The sequence below is a fragment of the Ambystoma mexicanum genome, chromosome 1q (assembly GCF_040938575.1).
Source record: "Ambystoma mexicanum isolate Mex_15411 chromosome 1q, UKY_AmexF1_1, whole genome shotgun sequence".
Taxonomy (NCBI): Eukaryota; Metazoa; Chordata; class Amphibia; order Caudata; family Ambystomatidae; genus Ambystoma; species Ambystoma mexicanum.
In genome coordinates this window covers 1,274,969,556-1,274,984,481 of record NC_090922.1, presented here as the reverse complement: position 1 = coordinate 1,274,984,481, position 14,926 = coordinate 1,274,969,556, and the positions used below count along the sequence as shown (strand labels likewise).

The window sequence follows — 14,926 nt, the reverse complement described above, 5'->3', positions numbered from 1 at the left end:
CCCCGTAGGGATAAAAGGCTAAGCACGGAACCTTACTCTGAGCAAGGCTAAACACATGAGGAAACAGCTATTCTGGGACAGCAGTTCAAACAGAGTAGAAAGGCAGCAAGACTTTAAAGGACAATGAGGAGGGAATTGCCCTTGCCCTTTTCAATCCAGACCCGCAGAGCCTCCAGGAAGGGAAACATAAGATTGTGAATCACAGCTGATGAATGGTGCGAAGGATGTCAGCAGCATATGGAGCCCTCCCGCACTGATTGCCAGGGCAGGGAGAAGCGGTTGCCATTGTGGTACCGTTTTTGACTCCAGAGGCAGGCGACGCCAACAGAGTTCGGCACAGCAGGTGAGTCGGAAAGAGCTGATAATAGATCAGACTGTGTTGGGCTCAAGGTTGTGAAGAGAAACATTGTATGAAGAAAGAAGACTAATGTACAAAGGTCTTTTGGAAAGCCAAATTGGTATCAGAGTTACAGTGGTCCGGCGCCATGTGGGCGCTCATTCGAAGGACTCTGATTTGTGCCTCGCTCCTGAACAAGGAGAATATATTGAACTGCAAAATCGAAGTGGTTTTGCAGCAGGTTATGTTGAATCCTGTGCATAGTCGAAAGTCTTCAGTTGTTGTAAAAACTACAAGTACCAAGAGTCCTCCAGGGTGGCTGGCGTATGGTGTCAAAGTGGTCAAGCCAAACCCCTTGTACAGTCGAAAGTCTTTGGCATGTTGTGGAGGTAAATGTGAACACGAATGAGGGATTCCTGTGAATTAGTGTGAACAGTAATAAACCTGTGAACATTATGATGACAGACGTGAACCTAACGTAGGGATGTCCACAGTGAGTTGCTGATCGGAGCATGACTGAGGGAGGCTAACGTTGACAGAAGGTTCGGAACTCGGCTGAGGGGGATACAAGGGTGAAGAGTAATCACCCGACGTGAAGATTAGCAGAAGGAACTTGTGTTGTGTTGTTTGTGGCACATCAACCCTCTAAAGCAACATATTTTGCATGAAAGAGACTTGAGTACATAAGGCCCCGATATTGAGAAAATGAACTGTAACCTTGTGTCAGAGAAGCATCGAAGTGTGCTGTGCTCAAGAGTCCCACCTTGTCTCATGCTAAAAATGTGGGGTAGGGAGAACTGGCCATAACATCCTGACTTATCATTTTGTGAACACTTCCTTCTTTTCTTATGAACATTATTCCACAATCGTTTGCTGCATAGCGTTAAGGATTGGCAATATATTTCTTTTTAGTATAGGTCCTTTTTATTTTACTAGACTCCACTAGGACTGTATTATTATTATTTGATGGTCCTATCTTGCTCCCATATTAGATTTAGGTTTAGATTAGGTGTTTATCTCACCCATTTGTACAGTTTATTAGTACCCGTCGAGGGCGCAATCAGAATGAAAGAGACATTCCGATTGGCCCATGCCGAGTCATTACCAGGCCGGGAATCCCTCTGTCAGGATTCCACGGCCTTTGTCCCCGGGGGGGCATGACAACCCCTCAGACAATAAGGATGCTCGAAGCGGGGCCAATTCCCGCTCCGAGCCTCCCCACGGCTGAGAGGCTGCCCTCGACCCCCGCCGGGGACTCGGGTAAGGCTTTGGCTTTTTTTTTGGAAGCTTAAGAAGGCAGTGTTGGTGAAAGAGGTATCAGTTGTGAAAGAGGAGAGTGAGAACTGTAGGTCAGAGAGAAAGGAGGAATGGCATTTCCTTTTAGTGTAGGTGAAGCAAGTGGTGAGGAAAGGTCAGAAGATGGAAAGGAGATGGTGGTGGAAACAATTGAGTGATCAGATATGGATGGTATGACCGTAGTATTAGTGGCTGATAGAGAGCTGCAGATGAATAAACGATCAAAAGAGTTACCCCCTGTGTGGGGAGGTAGGTTATGGATAGAAAAGACTGAAGTTCATATTTCTGAGAAGTGGTTGACGTGATGTTTAGTGAAAAAAAGAATCGAGGAGTGGACCAAGATCCTCAAAGAATAGTCCAGAGGGACCAGGAGGGCGATAGATGGAGACGCCAACTGAGTGAAGCAGAGCAATAGTAGAGAGGATGAATTCAAAGGAGGAAGATGAGAACATGGCATTGAAAATGTGTGAGGCATTAAGGTGGGAATAGCCTAGGTATCCGACGCCTCCACCTCTGCCAGTCGTCAAGGAAGTTTGGAGTTGCATAGGGCTGCCAGAATGGCAGTTTCAGATGGAGAAAAAATGCAGGTTTCAGTGATAGCAAGAAAGTCTAGGGGAGCAGAACTGGAGTGAAAGTAGTCAGTGATAAAGTATGTTTTGTTGCATACTGACTGAGCATTGCAGAGTGCAATGTTAAGTTTATGAGGTGCAGAAAAGTACAGAGGCTGAGCTGCAGAGGAAGAGAGGCAAGTTGGATAGGTATTAGAGGAGGTATGATTAGCTTGTCTGCTTTGTTTGCTGGAAGGAGGTAGAAGAGAAATGCAGTAGTGGTCGTGTGGGTTTCGAGTTATGAGTTTTATAATAGGGATAGGAAAGGAGGATGTTGTAGCGTGATTGGAAAATGCATAGGGAAAGGTGAGTAGGAAGAGCAACAGGGGGAGCAGCAGGGGGTACAGGAGTGAATGCAGTGTACGCTACAAGCACAGTGTGCAGTGAGAGTACAGTAATTAGGAAGCTTCAGGGACTCACAGGTGCAACATGGAGAAAGACAAAAGCAAAGGCTCATGGGTCAAGAGGAAAAGAGGATGGTCAAGGGCTGGTCTCCACCCTTCACTGTCCTGCCCTTTACTGGGATGCCCTAAGGAAGTTCAGAAGTTATGACACACTATTGTTACCTGATCGCCTAGTCCACCAGTGGTTCATCTCTGTGATATTGTTCCTGATGTTGCTGGGGTGAGGTGATTTCTTCCTGATTGGTGTTGCCAGAGGAGCCTCTTGTGGTTTTTCGCTGGAGATGGGGTTGGTCCAAGATTGTCACAGGAAGTGATGTCATGGAGACAAGATGGTCACAGTATGTGATGTCACAGATGTAAGATGGCCACTGGAAGTGATGCCAGTGACCATTCCAAGATGGCCACTGGCAATCAAGTACCAGACAGTAAGTGAAGCCAAAAACCAGAAGGAATGACACACGCTCTTGCAACCTATTTGCCTAGTCCATCAGTGGTTAGTCTCTCTGATAATGATCTTGCTGTTGCTGGGATGAGACCATTTCTTCCTGATTGATGTTGCCATAGGAGCCTCCTGTGGCTTTCTGCCGGAGATGTGGTTGGTCCACAGAAGCGATTCACCATGACATACAAAATGACATCATAAGGGACATCTGATATCAGTCTGAAGAAACCACCTGTGGATTAAAAGGGGGTGGTTTTGTTTGGAAATAATTAAGTTAAATAAACTCTAGTTTCATCCAATTAGTTGATAAGTTAATCCTTACGGACTGTATTATTCATGTAAACAAGGCAACAATTAGAATAAAAGATTGTGGACCATTGGCTGTGGCCTTTGGTCATGGCCGATATCTACACCCATTGCCACTGTTCATGTTTTAATAATTAGGATAACAGACAATGGCTCATATCCCCCTCTCTAACAAACAAATTCCCACCAGGTTACTGTTGACTTTGCAAAAATTAGGACAAAGGAACATAGTGTGATGAATCCTGCAGAGTCCCTGCAAAAACCCTACCTAAAGTCTCCACCCAGGTGGCCAGGGGAAGGCAGCTGCTACCTTATCCCAACTCTGGGGGAACAGGAGGACTCTGTTGGGAGAGAAAATGTATTTGTGTTTCTCAGAGGAGGAAGTGTCAGTGATGCCTGAGTCTGTAATGGCTTGTTGTCAGAAGATTTTCTTTCCCAAAGTTAATTATCTTGAAGATGGTGAAAACAGTTACAACAAGTCATATTTTGGGAATAAAAACCCCCCTTCTAAAATCATGTCCATGTATAAAGGTGAAACGCCCTATGATAAACAAAAGTGAATCTCTAATTATTGACCTCTTAGATTCTGGAAACTCTATGGGCCTGATTCATGGAACGTTTTCCTATGGGATTAAGCCATTATAAAGCACTTCCATGAATCAGGCCCAATATTTCCTTTAAAGCAAAATCATTTATTAGATCCTTATAACAATCCTTTAAAAAGGCAATTAAGGATAAAGAGGAATTTTGTAATCCAATTCCTTTAATAAAAGTAAGTTGAAAATTGGGGACTATACGTTCCACAATGCCCATCGTACTGAAATGAAGAAGAGGGATGCAGAGGCACTGATCTGCATGTTGCAGTTAAGTACGGCTAATGACCAACACCTGAGGGAGACTGGGAGGCATACACGGCCCCCTCAGGTGCAGGCCATAGAGAGTAGAAGAGAGAGCAGTAGTGGGTGTTGGAGTGGTTGCTGTAACTCCACATTGCAGCTGAAACTGGAGATGTTTGCAGTACATATACTTGCTTTTAGAGAGTCTCTTTGTTCAGAGACTTTTGTTACAAAGATCATGCAGTAGGAAGCGTTATTTGTGAAAGCCTCCTCCCAGAAGATCGTGGTTGCATGGTGGTTGCAGAGGTGGGAAGTATAATGTTGAGAAGCTTCCCTCACAGTAATGTGGGATCTAGTGGCAGGCGAGAACCAGAGAGCCGTTGGAGCCTTTGAAGCAAGGAACGCTCCTTGTTGACTACCACAGGCCGGGGAAGATTGATGAAGCAGTTTTCCTTATCACCCAGAGCAGAAGAAGCAGACTACCTGAAGGCAGCGAAGTAAGCGAGCAAACGAAAGCGCAAGTCTAACCCAGTGAGTTCACTAGTAGTCTGTGACCCCGGAGCGCTCCATGACCGTCCACTGGCCAAGCCCAGGAGTTTTGAATAATCAAACAAATATAAGAAAAGCAAAGTGGCAAAAATACAAGCATTTTGTATATCGAAGTGATGTGAAGCAGAAAGATAATTATTTTAAATACCATGCTGATTGTGGAGAAAGAGGCAGTACTTTTTCACTTGTTTTTTTGCTAATACTTTCCATTCATTCTTTTTTCTTATAATAAAAATAGAAATAATCATAAAAAAATAAAAAAGTCCAGATTATCCTTTCTAAGTTATGGGCATCTTTTGACTTCCATTACTGAATTCCAAAATTGGATGACTCTAGTTGTCAGCTGCCTGTCGTTTCCAGATATGATTAAGCTCCATCGCTGGTCTGGTTCTAGCTGTCTAGTTCTTTTTTGACAGCATCCCGCTAAACAAAATGCTTTTTCCTTGGAGCGATGTGCAATCCATCATAAAGTGTCGTAGAGATTCGATCTGATTAGGTTCCAATGGGAATGGGGATTTACACCATTCCACCTCCGTAATTCCCAGGTCACCGGGGTTGTAATGCACCGGTAATTCCGGGAATCACGGAGGCAGAATGGTAATACGAGTCTGGCAGTAACCAGGTGGTTTTACCGCCTCGGTTACTGCCGGACTCGTAATGAGGCCCATTGTCTTCTATTTTCAAAAGGATTTAGCAGCCAGCCATATTCTAGTTTTTTTAGGTCTTGAAGTATTGACATGTGAAATGTATTTGTCATTTTGCTGGCTTGCTTCTCTTATATTCTTAGGCGGTTCATGCCGTTATTCAGTTTTAGTATAGGTAGGGGTCGTTTTGTAGTTCGATGTTTCTCTTTTGCCACTTGATTCCTATTTTTTTTTATTTTTTTTATTTCTTTTATTAAACATAGTGTATTATAAACTTTTTGTTATAACACAAGTCCTTGCACGGATCCTTACACAGTCCTTATACCTAACCCTCGGCCCACATAAGTTATCAAACATTTAGGGCATCAATAAAGTTAATCACTGCACAAGTCAGGATGATAGAAATTCCACTCAATATTCGATACCACCAATCGTCCATGTTCTCATTTAGTGGTGCGAACTTCATGAGATGTACAGATCTTAAGGAATGGAGTTTAGGGCAGGCAGCTATCAAATGTCTTACTGTCTCAATTTCCTTTCGACAAAATCTACATAAATTGTCGCTTGACTCTACGTCTTTTCTTATAAACAAAACTTCTCTTGTTCTTAGGGCATTCAAACGTAGTCTAAGAAATCGATCACGATGGTGCCTTGATGGAAATTGAAGAAGGTAGCCTGGTAGTTTATTCAGTTTGTTTGCTGTAGGTCCAAGTTTCGGAGCAGTTGTTAGTCCTTCCAAATTGTCCATGTTACATGCCCAGGAACATTCTTTTAGTTTCTTTTTTGCTAGTTGTGGCCACTTTATTAGCATTTCATTGCTTATATTAGCGGCAGTCATGATATCATTAGCCTTTTCCAACCATTTTGCAAGGATTCCATCTGCATGTATTGCCTCTTTCACCGCCAGGATTTCGTACGGTGGTTCTTTCTTTATTATTAGCATTTTACGCATTAATGCTAGCGATTTCCAAATAACAGTTATGTATAGGTCATCAAGTGCTAACTCCTGCCTTATAACCTTTATAGAAACACATTTTGGTAATCTTAAAACACGTTTCCAAAATTGGCCTTCTAATTTTGCCCAGATTGTATAATCAAGATTCCAGCCAGCCTCTGCTCCGTAAGTGATTGACGGAATTACTTTTTGAAGATAAAATAGCCGAAGCAGCAAAAGGGAAAACTTGCCAAAGAGGTAGTGAAACCGGGCTCCTTGAACTGCCAGGGTGCTCATCCGGAACTCGACATCTTGGACCCAGTTCCGCTCGCAGATTGAGGGACTAAACATGATTCCTAAGTATCTCATTTCAGTGACTTCTTCTAAGATCATGTTTCCAAGTCTCCACTTAAAGGATCTTGACCTGGTACCACTTTGTGTTCCAATCTTCATGATTTTTGTTTTTGACGTGTTTATTTTTAAATGATTTTGGTTCATATACAATTGTAGCTTTTGCAAGAGGCGCTGAAGACAAATCTGCCTGGTGTCAACTAACACGATGTCGTCCGCATATGTCATGCAGTTTATTTGAGAACCATTTATCTTTGGGGGAAAACAACGGACATTACATAAGGCAGCGGGAATATCAGTGATGAATAACTTAAATAGGCATGCAGCAACCGGGCACCCTTGCTTCACACCTCTTTGCGTCCTCATGTTGTTGGACAGGAGTCCTGCTTCAGTTAGCCTTATTTGGATTGTGGTTGAAGTATGTAATGCAATTATTGGCTGCAATAAGTCCTGAGGGCAATTCCATTTTTTTAGTTTAGCCCAAAGAAATTTCCGATCTATGCAGTCAAATGCTTGGTGAAGATCGATGAAAGCTATGAATAACTTCGTTTTACTCGCCAGAGCTGTCAGTTTCAGGATGTTGAGCAGCGTCAGATTGTTCTCTGTGCCAACACCCTTTGTAAACCCAGTTTGTCGGCAGTCTACAATATTAGACAAGATGGCCCACTTTGTTATTTTTTTTTGTAGAAAATTTGCAAACACTTTGCCAATTGTGTCCAACAGGGCGATCGGGCGATAATTGGCTGGATTTGCCCGGTCGCCCTTCTTGAATATCGGCACGATAATAGCAGATGTCCAAGTTGAAGGGATTTTCTTCGAAGTTGCAATCTTTATGAATAATTTTGCAATGAATTCCGCCCATTCGGATTTGTTTTGTTTAAGCATCACATTAGAGATGCCGTCGGGACCGGCCGCACGTGAATTATTCAGGGATTCGATTGCAAGAAGGATATCATCGACAGATTCGATGCAGTCCTAATTTCCTGTCGTTGCTTCAACATGGTTTGGTTCGATTTCAACATCACCTGAAAATACTTTTGTGAAATGCTGATTCCACTCAGATTCCGATACCACATTGGCCATCTTAGTCGCTTGATTAGTTGTGCACCTATTTAATATGTGCCATATGTCTCTACATTTGTTGGATTTCATCAGGCCTAGCATTTGTTCACCACTTTCCTGATCATGCTGATACCTGTATGCTTTAACCAAGTTGCGGTAAACCTGCCTCTTATTTTTTTATCATACAGGTGTTGTTTGTTCCCCCTTGTAATTTCAGTTTACGTATCTCAATTTGAAGCATCTTTTTTTTTAACCCTCATACTCCAGCCATGCAGATACAGCTTCTTGGTGTTTTTCTTCCATAATGCGGGGCCATGTTGCTGGGGTAGAAACAACACATAATCTACATTATCATAAGTGGAGATCTTGTCGTCATCCATGTCCTTGGATAAACTAATTATTTGCTGAGAAGATAGTCGCAGCCTGTTTTTCCCATTATTTACTTCCAGGGCTTGTTCAGTGGTCTGCATTTCCAAGTTTGTACTTATGTTCATGCCCATCACCATTATCTCGTGGTCACTTTTTGTTGCCCTCATTACATTCATTTTTCTAATTGTATCCCAAGAGTGCTTGGACACCCAGATATAATCTATTATCTTTGTGTGGCCCATATTATGCCATGTGGTATTTGGCGGCATGTCTCCATCGATTTGCCCATTCACCATGACACAGTCGTAGGTCTTCATGATGTTGTCCCAATGCTTACGTCTGTCATGATGTAAAGATTCATTCCCTCCCTTACTGAGCAACCTATTACCATTTGTGTCGAACCATGTTAAGTTCATGTCGCCAACTATAATAATCATGATATTACTTCTGGCTTGCAAATTTTTATCTAGGATTGTAGTTACCACAGCTATGAAGTTCTTCGTTGTTATCATCACTGGGTTCCAATACACATTTAATAGTAAAATGTGTTGATGTAAGCCAAGGCCGGTTGGTTTGCACTGGAGTAGTGTACTTTGTATAAAGATGTTAGGATTTACACTTTTAAGCACCGTCCATCCTAGCCCAATTTTAATCATGGTTAGTAGGCCCGAAAAAGGTCGTCCATGTACATTTTTGCCGGCTGGGTTTAACAGGGTGACGTATCCATCTTTAACAGGCAAGGACCTTAGCCACGTCTCCTGTAGGCAGATTACGAAGTTATTCTCTAAATCAATTGGAAATTCCTCAAACAGATGAGAGAACCCTCTCGTATTCCATGAGACCAAAGAGACCGCATTTTTGACCTTCACTACCCCCAGCTAATAGATCCGGTCACCATGCGTGTTTCTCTTCGGAATTGACTTTACGTTTGGTGCTGTTCGCAGTTGATCTCTTATGTTATTTTTTCTTTGTTCATGAGGTGCCATTCTATTTTCCAAGTCACTCAAAGGTTTACATGCTGTTGGAGGAACAGATTTATGCTCATTGACGTCGAATCCAAGTTGCAATAATTCGATTTTGGATGCCAAGAGGACCTTTCTTACTGCATAAGATTTTATATGAAGGTACACCTGGTCTGCATAGTCTTCCGACATGTATTCAATAATTGCAATATCATCAGAGGTTACCGTTCTTAGGGCAGGAACTGAGTGCAATAAGCACAGTACATTTCTTCTGTTCATGTTCACGTCACGATCATCTTTCAAAATGTTCACAATTGCGATTCGAACATCGGTCTCTTTACATGGTTCTTGCACTTCAGAATTGTGTTTTAAGGACTCCTTCAGTCGCTGCCCAGCTGTTAACTTCGGATTCAAACTCATCGTTTTCTTTGTGCTACCATGTTGAGTCAAAGAGGTCCCACCAGTACTTGCCTCTTTATTTGGTAGCCCAGCATTACACTTCGATGTCATGGGCGCGGATTGAAGAGACCGGCTGTTTTTACTCTGTAAGGCAATTTGTTTGAGACATGCCTTTTTATTTAGAACCCATGGATTTATCAGCCGTCTTACCTCGGGCTCATTTGACTCAGTTGAGTCAAGAGTACTCACTGAACTATTCAAGGTGCAGGTCTTAGGGTCTCCAAGCTCCTCATCGTTAGAGTACGTAGATAAATTACATAAGTCAATGGATGTGGTCCCAGCCACACTTATCAGATCATCTGAGTCAAGTCTTTGTCGTTTTTTAGGGTTGGCCATTTCACCCGCATTTGCCGGCCCCTCCACGACATCCCTTTTGGTCCCTTTAATGGGCTGTGGCAATTTATCTTTAGAGAGTCTAAAGAAGGGGGTCGATTTGACTGGTGTCGTTAAATTACGTATAAATTTCTTTGAATTGCCAGTCATTTTTCGGGCTTCGCAATGCTTTAACTTTTCAGTCCTTTTTTTCGTGGGGGCCTTTGTCAATTGCTTGGATTTAGCTTGCGTGGTGTTTTCCTTCGCCATGTTTAGGTTTTTTTCCAACCCACTAAAAATGCCAAAGGTTGCTCCTGACCTAGTACAACGCAAAGACGTTAATGTTTCCTTTTCTTGCTCAGTCGTCAATTATACTTTCTCGAGTTCAATAGAGGAAGTTGGAAGCTTTTCAACAACATCAACAGTAGCTTTCAATGGCAACACCAACAATTTTGAAGACTTGCCAGCCATCGGTAGACGTGCTTTGCCATTCTCGTTTGGATTTATATTACCTGTGGTGGCTATTGAAATTGGCCTTGACGGGTCACTTGTGATTTCCGCCACAGGTTCGTCCATCACCTGTGGTAGAACGTCTATGCTGTTTGCTCTGGGGACCATCTGACTCATCATCAGGGTTATTTGCTTTAAGCAAGACGAGAAAGCTGTCTTCAAATCTTTCTTTTCATTGATCTCATTTGTTGTCAAATCGTTCACTAACTTTTGCAGGGAAAGAGATGAAGATCTTTCACTTTCAAGATTTTGTTGAAGCAGAGATATGATGTGGTCTTGCTTTACTAGCCGTTCCATAATGTGTTCAAGTCGACCACCATTTGATTGCACTGAATCATTTATGCTCTCATATAATTTGGTGAATGGAATGAGAGCAACTGATGTCGCGGCCATCACATTATTATGTATTTGTAGGGCTGCAGCGGCAGGCAGATTTGATTTAAGGGCTGCCGCAGCCTCTTTCGTCGATTCATTTATCAGTTTTTGTTTCCTCGTGTCCTTATTTGCACATTCGCCGGCAACTTCACTGTCCACCAGTTTTTTAGGCAAAGCGAGCGATGCCGCCAGCACCTTTGGAGTGGAACATTGAATAGCCATTCTTGGAGTAGTCTTTTGCGGTTTACTCAACATGAGGGACCCGCCTCTACCCCCCGGTCCATAATGGACCACTCTGAGTGAGATATGGGGTACCAAAGGAGCTGTCCAACATTTCATGTACTACAGGTCCGGCTGTTATATGTGCATGAGCAACGCCGGCCTTTTCTTGGTTTACAGAAAAAGAGTTAGGTGTGCACATATCACCAGACACTAATACAGGTCTTGAGTTGCTCGACAGCCAAACTTTAATTTGCTCGAAATCAGCCTTCAGTCGTTGAGTTAGACGAGCCTCTCGCCCAGCCAAATCCAACAAATGTAGCGCATCATTTAAACAAGGCTGTGGTGGACTGTTGTTTGCATGAATGCCACACTCTGCTGTCGAAGGCGGCATTGTATCCCCGCCCAACGCTATCAGTGGAATAAATGGCTCATTTATTAAACTCAATTTGTCAGTCTCAACTTCGGTGCTTGAGTGCGAGTATCTCTGACCTGAGGCAGCATTTTTCTGTTGAACATGTACACTCACTTGTCCACCATTGATTATAGCTTCCATTGTCCCAGTTTGCAGGTCCGCCGCGGCTTGTGTAACATTGTGCTTATGGCCTGGGTACTTCGATTTAGATGACTCATGGCCTGTCTGCGTGGACCGGATCTCAAACTCAAGCAATTCGGTATCTGTGACATCGAATGAGAAGTTGCCCACAGCGTTTTTTAAGTCTATTTTAGGCTGTGGGACGCAATTGGCAACGAGAATATTGTCATTCACAATCTCCCTTGATGCGCTGGGGGCCAGAGGAAAGCTTTCCACCTCCAGGGAGCTCCCCGCCGACCCTCCCCTACTCGCATGGTTCGTTTCACTTGCTAGAAATTATGGCAACGAGTCGGGCAAGGGACTCTGAACGATCGTTGCAGTAGTTTCCATTGTGGGCAAGTACAAGTCCATACACTGCGCAAACCCCACACTAGCCCCTGTCTGAATGGAACCGTCCATGATATATCCTGCTGGTGACGGTGACTGGCTCGGGTTAAAATTCAGGGATTTGCTAAAAAATTGTTCTGAATGATCTTTCACTACTAAAGAATTTGTCGGTAAGACTATTTCAGCTATGTTAGACGGCAAAGGGTAATCATTCGTACAGGGCTCGCTGGGTTTTCCCCAATCATAGCCCCTCAATGAGGCCAGCGTCGGGAGCGAGCACCCTTGTGTAACAGTTTCAGTATTTACAATATTTAGTTCACGCTCTGGAAGGGCTAATATACCGGCTCCAGTCTTTCCAGACAACTCAGCGAGAATCACATTAACCGAATTGTCTCTGTGTTGTAACGTTTGCCTTGCCATAGCTCGAGTCAACGGCCCATTTTCGGCCATCCAAAACAAGGTAGGAAGCTACTTTTCTTACCTTCACAAGGTCGATGGCCTGGGCCGACAACCAGATGAGTTGGAGTTGATGTTGGTCAGCAGGCAGCCTACGTTCAGCCGCGGACTGCCGCAGACTGAACTCTGCCCGAACTCCACGCGCGCTCCGCGCTCCAGGCAGGTTTTTAAGGCCGGTTGGGCTTGGTTTCCTTAAAGGTGTAGAACACATGCCAGCCACACACTTAGAAGGAAACAGTCCGTAGAAAACACGTCGCAGTCGCTGCAGCTCCTCACTCCACACTCCACCAGAGTCTGCCGCAGACTGAACTCTGCCCGAACTCCTATTTTATTGTGGTCACTATTGGCAGGACTCCTATTTTTAAATCCTACGATCACTTGTGAGATTGTCTCTGAGGTGTATATGTAATCTAAACAGGCTGACGAGAGACCTCTTGACCAAGTAGCTCCTAACGGGATGTCTTTATGATTTCCATTAATCAATGTCATATGTCTTTTTTCCATTTCCTTGGACCATAGGTGGGCTCTCCATGTTAACTTCCTTGCCTCCTGTTTATTTCCTTCCTTATCGAATAAATGAATATTAAGGTCTCCACATATTATTATTTTTATTTGATTATATGTAAGATAGATATCATCTATCTATTGCTGAGGCAACTGTATCGATAAAGAGATCCATATTGATGGCGCTGGGATTCCAGTATAGATTTATAATCCCTAAGTACATTATTTTCATTTCATTTCTTTGATTTGATGTTTTCATTTCGATGAGTAAGATTTGTGTCCAGGAATTTGGATTAGCTGACTTTTTCAGTTCCAATGCACCATTTCTTTGAATTAATGTTAGAAGTCCTGAAGCGGGTCAGCCTTTGGGTTGTATAATCACTGTATTTATACAAACTTGATATCCATCGCAAAGTGGCGACGTATGCAACCAAGTTTCTTGTAAGGAAATTATTTGGTAATCTGCTAAATATTTATTTTCTTCATGTATGAAATGTACCGAACCTCTAGTTTTCCATGAACAAATAGAGAGATGTTGCCTCTGGGTCTCAATTGGTTGTTAATAGTCTGTCGAATTTATTGGTGTTCGTAGTGAATCCGATGTATCTAGTTCACTGTAAATCAGGCGGAACAAAGCATTGTTAGGGGAGATTGATGTTCCTGATTTGTTTACCCTCCATTGTTCATTATTCTTTTGATTGTAGTTGTCCACTTTCTCTTCAGAGTGTTGATGTGATCTCAGATGGTCCTTATATTCTCTTTTCTTGCTATCATCGCTTACTTGTTGTTTATTCTCAGTTTCTTCTTTTTGTTTTTGCGTACATCTGAAGCCTAATTTGTTTAATGAATCTGCATCAGTCATTACCATCTCTGTGCTTTGCAATAGCTTGAATTGAATTTGCATTCGATCAGTTGAATCTTCATCACAAAATTCAACCAGGTTTATATCCTCTGATTTTATTGTCTTTAGCTGTGGTATGCCACATAGCATTCTTAGTATGTTTGTCCTATTTAGGACTAAGCCATCCATCTTTGATGTAATGCCCTCACACTATAGTTTGGGCGCCATCAATTTACTTCTGGGATCAATGAAAATGGGAACTGGGAGATCATTATCTCCTGAATTAGAGACATTCGCTATTGATGTCTTATTCTTCATATCTCTATTTTTACAGTATATTTTTTCATTCATAGAATCTTGTGATATGATGCTGTATTCTGTGTCCAAAGTCACTAATTCATCGTCTGATAAATTTTCGCATGAGAGGTCACATGTTTCACTAGTTCTAGTGTGTCCTTCTTCATACTCATCGATGATGATTAAGGAGAGAGTTTGGTCCATTTTCTCTCCATTATTAGTCTGTTCAGATGCTTCATGTATGTAAACGGATAGATTCATTAGGATCTTTTGTTCTCTTAATTCTTTCACCGTATACTTAATTGATTGATCCAAAATAAGTGGCTTATTTGGTTTCTGGCGTGTGGCTTCTTTTATGGTAACTATGTTTTTTCCTCGTTGTGTTAGATTTCGTAGAAATGCTCTTGAGCCTTTATTTGAGGTTTTTTTTTTTTTAAAAGGAGGATCTTTGCTTTGTTCAATAATTACGGCATTATTTTTGTTAGGATCGCCTTTCTTTTGTCGTTCCAATATAGGGAAGGTTTCCTGGCCTTGTTGCTCTGATGCATTGGACCTATTGCTTAATTGTGGAATTTTCAAAAGCAATTTCTCCCCTTTTTCTTTTTCATCTTTCCTTACGTCCAGTTCAGATCTATCCATCTACATGTCCAGTATGTGTACAGTTGTCTGTAACATTTGTATTGACTCCTCATGTCATCCTTCGTCAGTAGTATTTACTCCGGTTTCTATTTGTCTTGTCTCATCACAAGGTTCTTTACTTTCTTTTTTTTTTGTTGGTTGTCCTTGCGATCCATGTTGTGGCCCGGGTTAGTTACCATATGTAGATTTTTTTTGTTTGACATGTAACATTTCTAACATGGTTGCTGTTGAGCTTTGTCAGCTCTGTCACTCCTTGCGATATCAGCAAACCTTGCTTGCCATTGATTGGACA

The 14,926-nt window shown here is 42.4% G+C and overlaps 1 protein-coding gene across 15 annotated transcripts in view; it reads right to left on the bottom strand.

Annotated features, from left to right (window-relative positions):
* The window catches only part of DAB1 (DAB adaptor protein 1), a 4,845,894-nt gene that overhangs the window by 1,748,201 nt on the left and 3,082,767 nt on the right, over positions 1-14,926 (bottom strand). The window lies entirely within an intron of this gene.